Raw genomic sequence first — 17,813 nt, 5'->3', positions numbered from 1 at the left:
TATATTAAATGTGTGCTTTGCAGGGCACATGTTACAGGCTGCCTTTGCCGGTGGCCTCAGGCTGTGAAATCCCCCGGACATTGCAGTGTCCAGTGGCGTTATCACTTAGTTGCCTTTTTACTCCAATTTCGAGTACATTAGAACTTTGCTGACAAAGAGGGAATGCTAGCTTTTAAATGGACACTTGGCGTTTCAGGTCCCCGCTGGCCACTTCTTTGTTCTTCCATGCAGAGTCCTATAAATCTGTCCCATGATAATCTGCAGCTGCTCTCCATCTTCCATTCTTGGATCTCTCCAGTATAATCTATGCACCCCACAGGTGTCTCAAACTGGCTTTCCCAGATGCAAAGTGATCCAAAAACATCATTTTGAAATGGGCTCCCACGAACCCTGACCCATCTGCAGTCAGCCCTGGTCACAACGGAACTCGAAAAACCTCTGTGGTTACATGTGCAGATTTTAACCAGTGCTGCACAGCCCCAATATCACCTCACACATGGTGAATATTACAGAAACACGTGTTAAAAGTAACGTGTTTCAAATGCATAGTTGCCAACATGACCCATTCCAATCCGTAGGTGCTTAACCAGTCCTGGTTTTTTTCTTTGCATTCTGGGACTTGTAGTCTGAGTTTTATAATGGGACATGTGGAACTACAAGTCCCAGAATGCAAAGAAAAAAACAGCACTGGATAAGCACCTACAGATTGGAATGGGTCATATTGGCAAGTATCAAGTGGTGTCTTTCCAGAAAGAGAGCTGCATGCAGTGCCTACAGGCTACGCTGCCGATACTTAGCTGCTTAACTTCCCAGATACGGAGATCAGTGGCAACAAATCCAACTGGTGCCAGTCTGAAGGGCCTATTTGATTGTTTTCGCTCCTGGAGTCGCCTGAATTGTTCCACGAGCAGATGTACAACTCATCCCTCTTTCTCCATCGATTGCGACCACAGGTCAGTACATTATGTATAGATGTGTCTTCTTGGCACTCTTTTTTGTTCTTGAACCATGATACAATTCACTATGTGGCTAGCTCCCTCAGTTTCCCACTCAAAATGTCAGCACCAAAACTGAAGCATCAGATGCTAAATGGTCGCCTGTCCCCTGCTTGACTCAGAAAGCAGAGCTAAGGGGTAGTTCATTCTCTGAAGATGCTATTATAAACGCTGGCAGCACTGGGCGAGCGCCTGGCTGAATATAGAGGCGGGTACATGCCAAGATTCATTGAAGGGCATTTTGTCTGGGCCCGACCTCCCATGGCTAGCCTTCGCCAGAGCCACATTTCCAGAGCAACAACGCAAGATGCCAGAGAAAGGCCTGGAGCAATTAACAAAGAAACAGTGGTTGTGCCTATAAGTACATTCTGGGGACGGTGTCTTGTAAAGACCCGAGAGGGGCCCACAGATTGTTATTTTCTTGCCAGATGTGATGGTGCGTGCAAGGATCTCTAGCAAGACAGGGAAATGGCGATTGGGAAGATTGTCCAATAGTGAAATACTGGTAAATGGGTGGCGGGCAAGATCTGTATCGCTTGGGACAGATTGGGCCAGAGTTGAAACTACTTTTTATTTCATTTCTGTCCTGTCCCATGTATTGCATTTTTCTGGTGTACCTTCTGCAGAATGGAATAGTAATAAGTGGTTATGCTGTCCTAACGTTGTGCCAACTGGCTGCTATATTGCCAACACAAGTATCAGTAGAAGCATACTATACACCAGTAAGCTTGAAAATCAGAAGGCGAATACACACACGTTTAGTTTCTAAATAGAATAGCCCGGTCTGATCTATCGTTTACTTCCAATTTTGAACAATTACATTTGCTGAACTGGGACAAAAAGGTGCTTCTTAAATGCCACATTTTATTTTTCCTTACAATCCTTGGCGGTTGTAATCATTTACACACTTTGTATTTGTGGTTTGCTACACTTTAAACTGTCTCGGCAAAGCACTACACAATAAAACGTGACAAACATTTATTTATATCATTGAATTCTGAATTATAGTCTTTAAACCCTTATTTTGGGCAGATGCATTGGGCTAAGACTTAGCCGCTAAGTAGTAACCCATCTCCAGTGTCAGAGGGGTGTGTATAATGTATGGTAAATGCCTGAAATCAGTCTCTACTGCTATGGCAAAACTCCCCCCCACCCCCCCCACCACTATATTATTCCCAGACATAGGGTAACAACTTCTCCAGGGACATGCCATGACACGACCACTGTGCAAGGTCGACAGAATGATGACTCCTCGGTATACCTACCTACCTACATTTGGCATAGGAAAACCCGGAAGATGATGTCATCGGCCCCCCCCCCTCCTCCCCTCCTCCCCCCCCACCGAGACCCCACTCACCTTTTTGCAAGCTGGAGACTGGTGATCTAGTTTCTTAACGAATTAGGCAGAATCTGCCAGGTTGATTGAAAGGATTATGAAGCATCAGATGCTAAATGTGAAGACTAAGCAACTGAGGAAGCCATAAACAGGAAATATGTTTTTTGTAAATAAAATAGCTGCAGTTTTCTGTTGAGTTGGTTGGCCTTTATTATTCTGCAGAGCCGTTCTCCCATGCTCACCTTCATGAACACCCTTTTGAGAGCCCACACATACCATTAGGGAGCTGGCCCCACCCTGAGAGCTAGGGGTGTCTTCATTAGTTTTTGCAATTGGACTGTAATCTCGCTGAATATTACATAACGGCCCAGGTACTTGCCCAAGTGGTGTGGCCCCTGTGCTGCCCCTTGAGGCTTAGGAGTAGAAGGTGTTCTTTTGTTATTGATGTTAGGTGCAGTGGGGGAGGGACTGACAATGCGCCCCATTAGCAAGTTTCATGGCTCAGAGGAAAAGGGAGCATTGTTTTTAGCAGTTTGTTCAGTCCCTGTATTTTTGAGCGCCGTTTTTGCTCAACAACGTCTTTCGAGCTAGTAGCAGCTTGGCATGGGGGAAGCCTCGTTCATTGGGGAAGGAACAGCAGCGTGTAGGGTAAAGCTGTCTTTCTTGCTGGTCAGAACAAACAAAGCCGGATCCTCGGCAGTGTAATGAGGAGGACCATTAACATGTCCGATTAAAATGCCCACCTGCTGACCCTCTCTTTTAGCTGAAGGAGATCGCATATACAAGTGCATGCACTCCGCTTCCGCAAACAGTGTGCGACAGCAGGTGGCAATTCACTCGGACCTGTCAATGGCGTCCCACAACGCACCCTGCTTTGTCTGCTGTGGGCCGCAATTAAAATGGATTTAAGTGTTTTACTTTGTAACGTAGCCTATGCTCATTCAGTGCATTTTTAGAGCCTTTGGAATACCGCCTTATCAAGTCAAGCAGAAACACTATCTGCGGAGTTAGTATTCATTATAAAGATGCTTTGTAGCCTGTTGCTTAAGAAAAAGAGCCACCTGAACTATTCGTCTAGATAACATCGTATAACACCTTACACAAACAGGTTAACTTTCAAATAGACTAAGTTACATAGTAAAACAATGTTCTTAAAATAAAAACCACCTGTTGATTTCTTTAACTTGGTGCACGTTTAATTTGTGGTTAGAATACAACTTGCATTCACATCATGCATAGCACCAAGATGCAGGGCTGTTTAAATATCTCAAGATGGCTATTGTGAGATGCTGAGCTAGGGCTGGCGAGCAAGGGCTGGCGAGCTAGGGCTGGCTATCAAGCTCTTTCCGTCTGCCAGTGGCGAGTGGAGGCAAACAAGGCTTCCTGTCGCCGTGCAGAGTGGCCCAAAATAAGCCAGCGTCTGCCCTATCCCAGAAAATGTACTGGTTGAGGCAAGTGGCCATTGTCTAAGCCTCCTCATTAGTCCATGCCCTGTGCTTAGGCCACGTCCATACCGGTCTAACCTCCGGGTTTTCCGCTCTTCTCTGGGTCTCTGGGGAACAGCGTGAATTCTCCGGGTTTTCCGGCCATCCCTGGGACTCACCTAGATGTGTGTGCTTTGATCCCTTTCCTGCCATGCATGCAATACCGGCTATTAACGCTGTGTCCGTCGGCGCTTCTTAACAGCACATCTGATGGGAGTGAACGTTAGTGCTACTAACGTTCCTTTGCTGCCCACCCCAAATGCGCTCATGTTTGCCTTCAAAGCGAGTTAACTGTAATGAAGGGCAGACATTACAGCCTGCACTATGGCGAAAGTGTGCTATGCCACATATGGGGATACAAAATAAAAACACAAATAAAAAAAAAAGCTATTTGGGGGTGTTCGATAGATTTCATTATCACGTTGATAATGCATTCAGTTTACATACACGTTTACATTTGAAATATATTTGTGATGGATCCTTAATATGTTTTTCACGTTTGGTGCTTATTACAATCCCGTTAGTTTATTAAACACATTCAACAAACTTAAATATATTGCAATGCGTGGGCGTGACCGTGCGAGCATATGGGCGGGCATTCCCTAACGGCCCATGCATTTAAAGTCAACATCAAACACCGGTAAGGCCACCAGAAGTTCCTACTCCTTCTGGGCCGCGTGCTGTGCATCAGCAGTCAGTTCTGCCTCCATTAGCCCCACGCAGTCACATTGCCAGCCGGCCTGGGAACTCGAGGAGGAGGAACATTTTTATTTATCTTGTCATTTCGGCACACTCCTTCCTTCCTCCCCTACTCCCCCCCCCTACTTTTCCTTCTCCCCATGGGACGCTGTTCCCTTTTATTTACCCTCCCACAGACACACGTTTTTGTTTTTCCCCAGCCCTTTTCACGCTTAACTAACCCACTAACCCCCTTCGATCTCAGAACATTGTTCACCCCACCCTCATACTCACCTACATCCCTCCCCCATAGACCTGCCTACATTTGGAAATCAAAAACCCTGATGTTTATGTGGCCTGCTGTGGGTGCACTCCTCACGGCACCTATGAGTACTATAAACTATGCCCTCACCTGCTCGCCACGAAACTGTCTGGTAAACCTAACCATCATTCATGATATGGACCCCTCTGTAATGGGGTGGCTTGCAGCAGTGACCGGATCGAGCTAGAACGTACAATCTTGCAACAAAGCCAGACTAAAATGGAACTGCATGCCTATACCCAATTACCACAAGTCTAGGAGTTAAATCGTAAAGTGCTGCTAAGGAATACAGACACATGCACAGGGAAGGGGAGATGCGAGGGCTGGCTGTATGGGGGGCTGGAGGGGCGGGATCTACTTCATAATGGCTTACTGAGGACATTCCTGGAATTGGGGAATCAACGTGACCTGTCTGAGATAATTCCTGATGTATGCAAGAAACACTGGCGATTGCTGCCAGAGTAACTAACATAAGGCCCTTTTCTGATGAATACGTACAAAACAGGAGACCGAGGGAGACCCATTTCCACAATCTACCTTTCACTGCTAGATTTTATGCTCGCGAAAGGTTAAGGACCGGGAGATGGATATGGGTACACTGCTGACAGATACACAGGTACTTTAATAATATATTGTTTAACACACGATGCAACCTAATACAGCATAACAAACTGCACAGACTATACCCGACCCCAGTGAGACTCCCACAAATGTACCAGGCTGCCCCAGACATATTTATTAGATGAAAGAATTAGGGTACAGGCATGCCACACATGTTAAAAAACTGTTCTGTTCTACAACATTAATGGCAGGGTGGGCTGACAAAGATCTGTGATGTGGGAGCCACTGGAATTAAACAAAACCCAGTAGTTTTGCCTGTTGGATCTGTGCATACTCGCCTACACTGCTCCCCCAGAGACCTGCCTACATTTGAAAATAAAAAACCCTGACATTTATGTGGGCCGCTGTAAGTGCACACCTCGCGGAACCTATAAGTACTATCAACTATGCGCTCGCCTGCTCGCCACACCGTAGGTTAAATTATAGAAGGGGGCACATTTATATCACAAAAAAAAGGTCAGGCAGCACTCCGAGCCCCAGAAACAATAACCTCTTCATTAAAAAAACAGCACATAGGAGGGCAGGCCCTCTACTGATGGCACATTCCGCCTTATTCACACTCACTCGTGCCACATGAACATTTAATATTAGAAATCTGAACAACATAACACCTCCATTGCAACTTACTATCGGCATCACAAATGCATTTTGACCTGCAAATCATAAACCCCACAACAGTTTTCAAAGGTAGAGATGGGGAAGCGAGGCAAAGTTTTGGGGGGGCATTTGCCAAACTCTGGTTTGAGGTTGAAGCCATTACCTGGTTAAAACATAGGCCGAACTGTGCTTGCTTGTGAAAGAATACATTCATGTTAAAATAAATAAATGAATACATCCATTTTTCCCCATAAGCCATTCTCCCCACCCTCAACCCCCCTCCCCCGAGTCTGTAGCCGCGCATCTCGGGGTCTTTTTCCTTCTTAAGATTAGTGTGGTAAACCTGAGCTAGCTTGCCACGTATTCTGGTGATGTGCTGAAGAGTAGTTTACTGAAACTGTAGGGAAGATATTGATAGCATCTAATGTTTATCATACACCCAACACGGGGTAATAATAATAAATATATTCATACAGAAGGTAGACCCAAAACAATATTGCTGTCCCATAGTAAGTCTGCCTGGTTCTCAGGGGTAGTGGTTTCTCTTGCATCAGAGTGCAGGGAGCCAACTTTTTCCATAGCCTTCCTTCTGGCAGTACGGTCCAGTTCAACGACTGCCATAGCTTCAGGTGGGCACTTAGACCACCTTTGGGTTGAAGGTTATGCTCTGGTATGCCGGGTATGATGTAGATCATGACTAAACACTGTTGCCCTTTTCATCAAGACATGTCTTCACTTATTCTGGTTTTCCCTTGAATTCCAAACGTTTTTTTGGTTGTGGCGGTGGTACTCCTTGCAGCTGAACCTTCTGTTTAGAGATCAGGTCATTCTCCCATCCTAGTGGTGTTGCTCCACCTTTTGAGGGCTGCTACAACCTGGATGATTATAGAGGGGTGCAGTAGGGTCACTGAGGGCTTATTGGAATGCAACTGGAAGGCTTTAACCTCCTTCTTACTTGACATTAGCATATGTAGAACATGCTAGCCAATGTTTCCACTGTTCTGCCCCCCCTTTTCACCAAGTTGGCGACTAGGTGCTATTGTGGTGATATCATTGAAGTGATGTCACTTCCCTCTATCTGAGCATCCCTGGAAAATTCATAAAATGGCTCCCATGGGTACACACATTCAATTTCTTGACCCATCCATATCCACATCACCACATGGACGTCTCATACGCACCTTTAGGAAACACACCAAGGTGAACTTCACCCTAGAGGCCTCCAGCTGCCACAGAGGAGCTTTTATGAAACACATACCCCAAGTTGGATATATATTCGAGCTCGCAGAAGTTGCAATCAAGATACAGCATTTGAGTCAGAAAGCCAGTTACTGAGTAAACGGTTTGTCAACCGAGGCTACTCCAAGCCATTATTTCAAGCAGGGGAAGATGCTCAGCAACTAACCAGAGTGAATCTATTGGTTCCTAAGCCCAGATCCAGGGAACCCATTTCAGAAGATTTCAGGTTTATCTCAAGGGGCAATTCTGACAGTTCCCTAATTCAGAAAATCCTCAGGAAACATTGGTCTCTACTTTTTGATGAAAACATTAAAACATTGATCAGAGACAAATCTTCTCTCTCCTTTTGTAGAGCTCCCACGCAAGATTGTGTTGGTTCTTCATTCATGTCAACCCTGATTGGCTCCCTCAATCCAGACCCACCGCCTTTTTAAAATGTGGATCCTTTTTAATGTGTTCTTATGCCAAGAACACCAACTTCGTCCAATTCCCGATCAATGGGCTCACATACCATTAAGCAATTTATCAATTGCCGTACAAAATGCGTAGTTTATGCTATCATCTGTGCCTGTGAACTCATTTATATTGGGAGCACTATTTGAGAGTTTAGGAACAGAATATGGGAACATCTAAGCATGTTGGGATCACAAGAGTCCAATTATCCATCAGCCACACATTGGCAACTGTGGCAATAATTGGATAACAACAAAGATCTTGGCTTCGTTGGACTTTAATCCATCTCATGTGTTATTCGCGGTGGGGATCAGGAACTCAAACTCTTCATGAATAAGCAAGAATTATTTGTCAATTTTGCTGCGTCCAATAGGGACTCAATACAGAACATGATCTTCATGTGTTCCTCTGAACATGCTGGACTCACCAGTATAGGCTAACTTTAGATCATTTTACCATGGCTCACTCTTCATAAGTAACATCATTGCTATGTCTAAACTATACCATGATTTCAACAATTTGATACCAGGTCAAACTTGTGGTTCCATAACATGTGCATTATAATATGTCATTTCTTCGATATGGATGTTTGCATTTTCTTAATTGTTTTTATCCTTGCAATTCTTTTCGTATCCTGTCATTGTGAATGAGGTACCTAGCTCCCATGGTTTACCGTATGTGGATGCTTACTCCTCCTAGCATTTTGGTGAAACATAGACAACATGCTGCATTGACTAGTCTGGGCAAACATCGGAGCATTTTACTGTGGCTCACACTTAATAAGAACCGCTAGTTTAATGGTTCAATGCAGCATGTTGTCAATAATTTGACATCAGGCCAAAATTGTGGTTCAGTTATATGTTCCGCACAACATGCATTTTTGTGGATATGGATGCTCGCATCTTTTTAATAATTCCAAACATTTTTGTCTTTCAACAATTTCTATATTACCTGCATTGTGTCTAATTCGCATGAGCTTTTCTGCCTTCCTTGTCGGTTTGCTTGCCCTTCCTGATAGCACGTTGGCACGATAACCAGTGCTCCAGATGAGATATGGAAGTGGGAGAATTGGACTCCCAATTTTTAAAGTTGGGAGTAAAAATGTAAGACCAATTCCCAATGGGAATACTTTATAACCGTAGAAAAAGAGGTGTGAACTGAAAACAGAAATGCTTTTGTAATAAATCTTTCTTTGCACCTAGTTATTCATTCACATTAAAAGATACATGTTTACTTCTTCAGATCAGTCATTCTAATAGTAGGTTCGTCCTGTGGTGCAACAGGCACTACTGATCCAAACATACCCCTGGAGCGGTCTGCAGGGCCGTCACGAGGCGGGGGCAGGGGGGACAAACTGCCCCAGGCCTCGTTCTCTGCAGGGGCGTCGGCGGGGGGGGGGGGGGCTATTGTCAATGGAACATGGGCGCACTGAGCTGCAGCACAGTTTCAGAAGCATCCCTGGGCTGCAGATTCTCCTCCCTGAGCACCCATGGATGTTTTAGCAGGATGATGCAGAGGCAGCTCCTGTGACCAGAAAGTCCACTGCTGCCGCTTCAAAGCTATTAAAAAGTGTTGCCTAATTATATCTCATTTCTCAGTCTTCTTGCCCAGTTGCGCTTATCTTTCATCTGCCCCCTTGCTGTCTGTGGCCTGCACAGCCTTTCCTCACCTCTGCTTCCCTACACTTTTTTCTTTTCTTGTGAACGTGCATTAAAGGAATCCAGGGGGCGTCAGCAGAAAGAGGAAAACTACTGATTAGGAACTATTTGAATAGAGTTGTGTGCCCTTCTACGCGTCCCGAGCCTGTGATCAGGGAAATGTATTTTCAATGAGTAATGCAGCTTGCACAAGGGTAGCCATAGGACAAACAATCCTATATTGAAGTATACCTGTGCCGCACACTGTCAGAATCCTAGCAATGCAATGTGAAGCGTGCGTACTGTCGCTGCGTCGAGCTCTAGGATCTGCAGGAGGCTGCCAAGGCAGGCTCTGCAGGGACCCCAGACTCAAGATTTGGTTAGAAGTTGAATAACAGTCACAGCGGTCATGCTTACAACGACACTAGGTTAAGTCACGACAATATTCTGAGCCTATGTTTGGACTATTTCGTGTTAAAACATTTATAATAATCCATTGCTTACATAGTACTTTTGCCAAAATGATTTGCATAAAATACTCATAAAATTCACAAGGCAACCAAAAATAATCATTTGTTGACTTAATAAGGATACAAGTTTGAGTAGATTTTGCTAGGGTTCAAACCTGTTACTTGCAGATGCCTCATCATGTCCCCGCCCCCATAATTGCAAAGTTCTCCATTGCTTCTCGAAGCTAGGTCCGCACTCAATATATACCCAAATAATAATAATAATACATAGATTTTACAGCAGTGAGCACTTAACCCGAATAGCCATCCAACTAATTCTCTTTCGACGTGCATAAAAAAAGAATGTGTTTGGTGATGCATTGGCTCTGGAGTTACATTTCATATTAATATAAACACATAGTACAGTGCATAGAAGCAGCAGAAATATATATGTCATGGGCGCTAGTAAACGTGATAATTGCGTTGTTACATATTTTTTATGTATGTAAAAGGACTGGAAGGGGCAGATAGTCAGTAGGTATCCCAATACATGTTTCTTTTTAACTGCGCAGTGGACTAAACAGCATGCTTGTGTTACAACTGGATAGCTCAGTAAGTAAAAAGCTCAGCTCTGACACCACCAGTCTGCACTTTTCCAAGGTCATTATTCGCCCTTCACCCTTCCGAGGTTGATAAATAAAGTACCATTATATTTGATAGTAATAATACCTATTTTTACAGCACTTAGAAGCATAAGGAATCAGATACGAAGTGATATACATAAAAATATGTTGATATAATTATTATACTTGGATACAGGAAAATCTAGGCCACATGAACATCAAAACATGAAGTATTTAGGCACAAAATGAAAGGCCTCAGATACATAAAATAATCAAGTTGACTCTAAATAAGCTCCGAGTCTGTGGCCTCCAGTCTGATAGGCCTATGCAGACAAACACATCCCTCCAGTTGCACCTTTATAAATAGAGCACATTGGAGAAAGCCAAAGCACATATGAAATATGGAAGGCTTCTGGCAGACGGTATTGTGATGGAAATGTCACACTGCGACCAGCCTGTACAGGGTAGGGTAATGGTGGAAGGTGACAAATGGCCTACCACGACATGACGATTGCAGGATTTCCTTTGTTTTCAGTCTCCCGATTTACCCTACAAATCTGCGTTTCGATATTAAGTGCAATGGACCAACATCAAGCTGTGTGCTTAGCCCAGCTGCATCCAGAAACCTCACCAACATATCTATGCCCTCCACACATACATTAGAACGGAGAGTTTTGCGTCTCCTATTGGCGGTGCTGCTGGTGCAATGCAAAAAATAGCAAGGGGGCTCACCATATTTTTTGCCCCGCGCCTCACCAAATCCTGTGACAGCCCTAGCTGTGTGGGTGAAAGCAGGAGCACATGGTTCTATGCCTTTGTTTCCTATTTTTTGTTGGGAGTATTTGTACTCCCTTTTTATTTTTGGGGAGTATTTGCCTATTTTTAGGGAGTAAAAGTGTCCGATACACCCCTTATCTGTAGGGCTGACGAGAAGAGTTTGTTTACATCATGACGTCATACGCACCCAAGTACGTCACATGCTGATCTAAATTAACAAATCCAACATGGCGCCTGCGATCTTCAGCAGGACGCCAAGGGCAAGCTGAAAAGTGGAGCAGTGGAGGCCTTTCACGCCCCTCCAGGTAACATGAGGCCGCACGAGCCGCTATGAGGCGGTTTTCTCTGCTCAGCAGCTGTATCACACATGCATATTGACACCATTCCTGCGATACTTTTCATTACAGACTATTCTTACTTGGAAACGTCCACCCTATATTTTCGCATGGAGCAGCAGTCCTACGGAGCGTATGTCCGCAACACTCATTGAAGGGGTTTTCATTCTTACCATTTGCCACTGCATTCTGTTTCACTGCCACATGGCGTTAGAACCGAGTATTCTTTTTACATGCGGGTTCTTATTCTCATGACATGCATCATTAAGACCCCTACATTAATGGTAGACATGGGGTGTTCAGAGCCTGTTGGAACTGTGGCTCAATGCGATTAGCATTTTCTTTTAAGTGCTTGTTTTAAGCGTCTTCTTTTCGTGGCCTGCCGCCTGTATATTGATCTCAGATGGACAGGGATCTAGTTGTCCAATTTAATGTATACTTGTTTTGGTGACTGAGATCCATTCGTTATACCTTGGCGCTGGCACAAGGATACCAAATAAGGTATCACTGTGCCAGCGCCAAGGTATAACGAATGGATTTCAGTCACCAAAACTACCCGGCATTAATGGATAAGAGATTTAGAATATATACATCTTATGCAATATCATGAGATTCATAATGTTTTCAATATTTCTACATATTGAATGTCATTTCAACTCTATGTTGGATATTTGCACACGTTTTTCGCATTATCCAACTGCATGTGTATATCATCACACTTCTACGTTTGATATTTGCACATGCCTATCTAAACAGCCTTGATAAAGAACCAGCAGGTCGAAACACGTGTTGGCTGATCTTTTGCATAAAATGCTTTACTTGAGAAATACTAGTTGGAATAATTGAACACCAGCGCAGGAAGTCTCGAGGTTTGCATTTTTCAAGCCTCTATTCTAAGTGCCTTCGAGACCAGCTTGAGGCCTAAGAGTGGCCTGAACACTTACAATGGACACGATTAATTGGTGTCTCTAACTTTACCTTTCTATGGGCCTGATAAAGGCTGGCCATTACCTTAACCCAAAGTTTGGGAGGTGACATTAGGTTGTGGTTGAAGTTCTATAAAGGTCTTCGACTTTAAACAGGATATCGTGGTTCAGAAAATAATAAACGTTCAAGAGTAAGGTGCTGAGGTCCCCATCTACGAGAGTAAAGCTTACAATCCCTTTTAGGGTGCAAATGTATTAAACATTTACCTTCATAATCCCGATACCCCTCGGGCTTCTCCTTGGGAGTGCCACCAAATAGGTTGCAGGTGAAATGAGGTGGTCTTTTCGTAGGGGGATTTCTTCCATATTCTGACTCCATACATTAATAAAAATAATGTCCTTGTGTGGGGGCTTTTGATCACAAAATCAAGTTGTAGCGCTTTATGCTATGTGTCTGGAATTATTTATTGTCCAATATATGTGCACGAGTATGGAATATTATGCATTATATGAGATGAGGGCCAGCCTGTGTGGGTCTCCCTCAGGCCCTCACAGCTGTGTTTTCGTGTGTTCTGCGTGCAGGGACGGCCCAGGGGCCTTTTAGTATTTGCAGTTGAAATGGGCCTCAGGGGGATCCCAAGCGTCACCGCCATTACCATAAGTCAAATACTACTTGAATTCAGTAAAATAAATGTGTGCTTTGCAGCACACACGTTTTAGGCTGCCTTTGCTGGTTCCTCCGGCCATCCAGTCGCTCTGATCTTGCACTATCAAGCAGAGTGCAAGTTCTTATCATCTTCTTGCCTTTTCACTATATTAGCACCTTGCTGACAAAGTCTAATAGCTTTTCGTAAGTGGCCATTAAGGGTATCAGCGCCTCCTGTCTTTCTTTGTTCTTCCATGCAGAGGCCAATAAACCTGTCCCACGATAATCTGCAGCTACTCACACCCTGCTTCTGTTGCTTTAGCTGGGATTTTGACACCCAGTGATGCCACAAGGTGGGCCTAATGGGATTCCCCAAGGTACCAGTCTTTGCAAACTAAAGGCTGTGCAACTTTAAATACATACTTTAGGGCCAAAGTCAAACTACTACAAAGGGTGTTAACTAATCACAGACAGGCAAGGGGGCAAACATATTTCGACACATGCTCCCCGCCCAGCCATACCTGCAGCCACGTATCTTCAATCGGTCCTCTCTGCATGTATTTTTTAGTTAATTTTCCCACTTGACCTCCCCCAAAAGAGCAGGGGGGTGGTATTTTGGGGATGCCACTGTCTGTCACCCGATCAGCGGGATGAATGCAGGCAGGTGTCTGAGTGTTTGGCCCAAGTGTTCGCTACGCAGAGTCTCAGGCAAGCGTCCCGTTCAACGAAGGCAGGGCTTGAAATCTTTCATTGTGAAATCTCGAGACGTTTCCTGCTTGAAAAATGCCACCATTGGCTGGCTGCACACAACTGTTTTCTCCTGCTCTTGCATACTCTCCAGGCTACCTCTCAGCACCCACCCACTTCATACACTACACTAAGACACATTGCTCAAACACCTTTTGCATAAGAATGCAGCCACCCCCATGACATGGGGGTATCCAGCATTGCAAGATTAGAGGGTCAGGGGGCAAGCCATGAAAAAAGTCCTGGTACTTTCCCCCCAAATGCATCTTAGAAATGTAATGCTAACTGACACACAATTGTTCCTGCCCCCCATATGATGGCTTGACTCTGTACCCTCTCCCTGCAACATTTTGACAAGAGTGGGACATTGAGTTGTGTGCTTCTGCTCTGCCGCTAGCTATGCACCTTATTGGGCCTGCAGTGCAGTCAACGGCCTGGAGTGGGACAGAGCATGCTCCTGCTATGCCCCCCATTGGGCATGGAGGGTGCAGAGCAGGAGCATAGGACCACACTGCTGTCCATGTCCTGCTCCAGGCCGCTGTTCTACAGGCAACCAGGCCAAGCAGATGCACACAGCAACACTGCTGTCCCGGACAGGATGCCCAGAGAAAAAGGCATGCCACAGTAAGAAAGGGCTAGACGGCTGCCCCCAAATGCCAGTCTAGCTACGTAATAACACATACCATACATACAAACCTGCTAATTTGCATATGGATTGCAACAACAGAATGGAGAGAGCATCATCAGTCTTTGATACTTGGAGGCACCAGGGAAGTGACTTTAGATTAAGTTGCCATATGTAAGCCAAGTCGCAAACAACACTATGGTGCAAAATATCTAAATTGCACTATTATATATGGAGCAACTCTATAGTCATTCGTTTTTTGTTATAGTGGCATGATATATTAACATAAGCTATGAAGGGAATCACTTACGGGGTGCAGATAAGACAGTGTGAATAAATGATTTGCCCGGGTTCACACACTTTGGTTTAATGGTGAAACCGTGATGTGGACCATTTAATCAACTGAACTCATCTTCAAAGGTTTAGTTGATATAGATATTTATTAAGGTTTTGCTTTGCATTTTATGTGCTTAAATAATACTTTATAGCAATGCCTTGAAAGCAACCACATTACATAATAAACTAACTTTACACTATATACATTTTCATAGAAATATGTTGTGCAACAAGAGCACGGCGTTAGCTTCCTTCGCCGTCATCCTGCATGCAAGGTCACAACATCACCATACACATTACCGTGAGCCTAACAAATCCCTCTTGGGCTTTAAAGCCCTAGTCATTATGCCATAACGCATGCAACATAATCCAGCCTTCTCACTTCTGATCACCCCCATTTACATTTCTTAAGGGATAAAGGTCCCTCCTAATAGTCCCCCCTCCATCCCATCAGTGCCTAATGGCTCCCATTGTAATGCTCTGTTGACACACAGCAGCGTGTCAGTTCCCTGGGCAAGCCACTCTTCTGTCCAGAGCTCCAACGAGAAAGGTGTCCTGGTGTCAGGACAATGAGAGGGTGCTGAGCAGGAACACCTTGCTCCTGCTCAGCACCCTTATTGTCCCAGCCTGGCTCCTAAAAGACCCACAAGAGGGGGGGGCAAGTTGCCGCCCCCCGCTCGTTACGCCACTGACCCATGATCGATATCAGTGTGGACTAGCTGCTCACATAATGTCGCTCTTCCTCTCACATGCTCGAGGAACTACCTCTCAGCTCCCATCCACATCCCAGCTCGACATGGGTGGCTAGCAGAGACTTGGCCACCCCTACCTACTTTTGTATTTGCTCAAATGCACACATGCTTTCTAAACCGCACCGATGACTTTCCTATACCGGGACTTCTGTCTCACGAGGCAGTTCAGCCTGCAGTGCATTGGGAGCATACCAATAGTGAAAGGCGCTATACAAATGAAAAGGACATTACATTTCCTGGCCAAATAATGCAGAGCAGAAACCCTGCAAAGAAAGTTGTAGAAAATGCTTTTTTTTTTACTGTGGCATCCCACATAGGGGTATAGGAGGGGGGTACAGCAGAGGATTAGGGAAGGATGTAGGGGGTTATTTAGTCACCCCATGTACATTTGCCTCTCAGCCCCCCGAAAATGAATTATGAACACCTGAAAACTAGCCCAATTTCTAATAATGTTACAAAGTGCACAACGTGCATACCTTCTAAAGCCGAACAAATCCACATCAATATTTCTTGTGCAGTGCAACATTGACAAGGGATTTTACAGGGCTTCAAGTGGTCTTGGGAGAAAGGGTCCGTCATCTAAACCTAACGACCACGGTCCAAATCCAGTCCGGGCATGTTTTGAAACACGAACGCACTCTGATGTTCTAAGCTGAAAGTAGAGCGGGCACATGGGTTTCGAGAACATGTTTTGCCAGACCCGGCCCAGTGACAGCACTGCGCCCAGGGCATGTTTCTGCTTTTGTTTGCGTACTCTCCGGCACTGGGATGCGCAAAGCCCGGGGCCTGCCCTGCCTCTGCAGCCGGATCTCGTTTCGGGCGGGTTGTGAATGATGTGAAGCGGTCGGTGCACTTCTGCGCTGAAGGACTGCGCGGGAGTGCGCGCGCGCTTTGCTTCTGCCTCCTCGCGCTGTGACGAGGCGACTAATACCACCACGTAACAGGATGTTTGATTTCAGCGACTAGACTCCCCAAGTCACAGACCTGCCTTTGATCACATGACAATCTGTGGTTTGAGGAAGTTCTGCTATGGGGAATTATAGCACAGGTGCGGTATAGTCGCGCTTGCTACTTTGGCATTGCAGCATTTAAAGTTGTATATATAGCAGCCGTTATTGTTAGCCAAATCAGCAAGCACCCTGATATTGTTATGATCAGAGACTAACTCAACAAACTTAATTAAACACTTTAATATATGTTTTGAACATACGTGTACTTTGTGGGTTCCTTATGGTACAACTAGTTGCGCCAACGCCTTTCTGACTACGTGCACCCTGGGCAGACACACCCACCCAGCTATCACCCCTGCATTAAAACATGTGTCCTGCAGAATGCACGGTTCTAGCTGGTTTCAGGTGCATGTACCCAATTAGCAGTGCGGTCTGCACCTGGAACATGCGCACGACACACACGTGTAACACTCCAAGGCTTGCTCCAATTAGCATCCGACGAGGGGTCAAATCTGTCATGTGCAGGCTTCATACAGACATATCTTTCCGTGCATCATTGCATGAGCCCATTGCACTATCCTACCAGAATTCGAATATGTGACCTTGACGTTTTCACAGGGATCTCAGAGACAGGCACATTCTCCTCATGAGCTAGCTTACCGGCTTGTACAGAGTAGTCCGACGACAGAGAGGGGTCCTTTATGTGTACTGGAGGACGAAGCCGGAGAGGTTGCTTGAGTTCGGGACGCTTTCTTTTCTGTCTCAGCCAGCCCTTCCCTCAGCAGGAAGAGATGGTATTGCAGTGAGAGCACGCCTGCTCCGCCTGGCACTCTGGGGATTGTGGTCCGTGTTCATCCGCTGGGAGTAGACGGCTGCCTTCCTTGGCGCACCTCACCCTGGCATGCAAGGTGACGCCTCACCCAAAAGACACGGCCAGGCTCCTCCCAATGGAGTGTCCCGCACTCAAAGTAGGAGACAGGAAACCACGTCTGAAGTGAAGTCGCATGTCAGACAGACTTCCAAGAGGATGATTACGTAGGACGGGGAGCGGCTGTGCCATACCTCCCATTCAATACACTTTAAAAGGCTAGCAGAGCCAGGCCTCAATTTAAAGGCTAGCCTAGCTCTAACGAGGAAAATATCGCTTCTCCGCCGGATAAGGGCGGGGGACGGGAGGTACATGGTTCCTTTTTCATGCTAGTCTTAACTTGTAAATAGCACGTGTCTAGGTAGGGTCGTCCACTTGTCAGGCTTTTCTCTTAAAGATCGCTTAATAGGTCTCAGG

At 45.3% G+C, this 17,813-nt stretch overlaps 1 protein-coding gene across 2 annotated transcripts in view; it reads right to left on the bottom strand.

Moving 5' to 3' along the window:
- Nucleotides 1-17,374, bottom strand: part of LOC138503886 (cytosolic 5'-nucleotidase 1A-like) — an 83,176-nt gene extending 65,802 nt beyond the window's left edge. The window contains exon 1 of one of the 2 annotated variants that reach the window (XM_069623952.1): nt 17,189-17,374. The gene's annotated coding sequence lies outside the window, so the exon portion shown is untranslated. The remainder of the gene's footprint in view (nt 1-17,188) is intronic. The other variant, XM_069623951.1, reaches the window with a different exon arrangement.
- Between the last annotated feature and the right edge of the window lie 439 nt (nt 17,375-17,813).

The sequence above is a fragment of the Ambystoma mexicanum genome, chromosome 11 (genome assembly GCF_040938575.1).
Source record: "Ambystoma mexicanum isolate Mex_15411 chromosome 11, UKY_AmexF1_1, whole genome shotgun sequence".
Classification (NCBI taxonomy): Eukaryota; Metazoa; Chordata; class Amphibia; order Caudata; family Ambystomatidae; genus Ambystoma; species Ambystoma mexicanum.
This window is presented reverse-complemented; position numbering and strand designations above follow the sequence as displayed.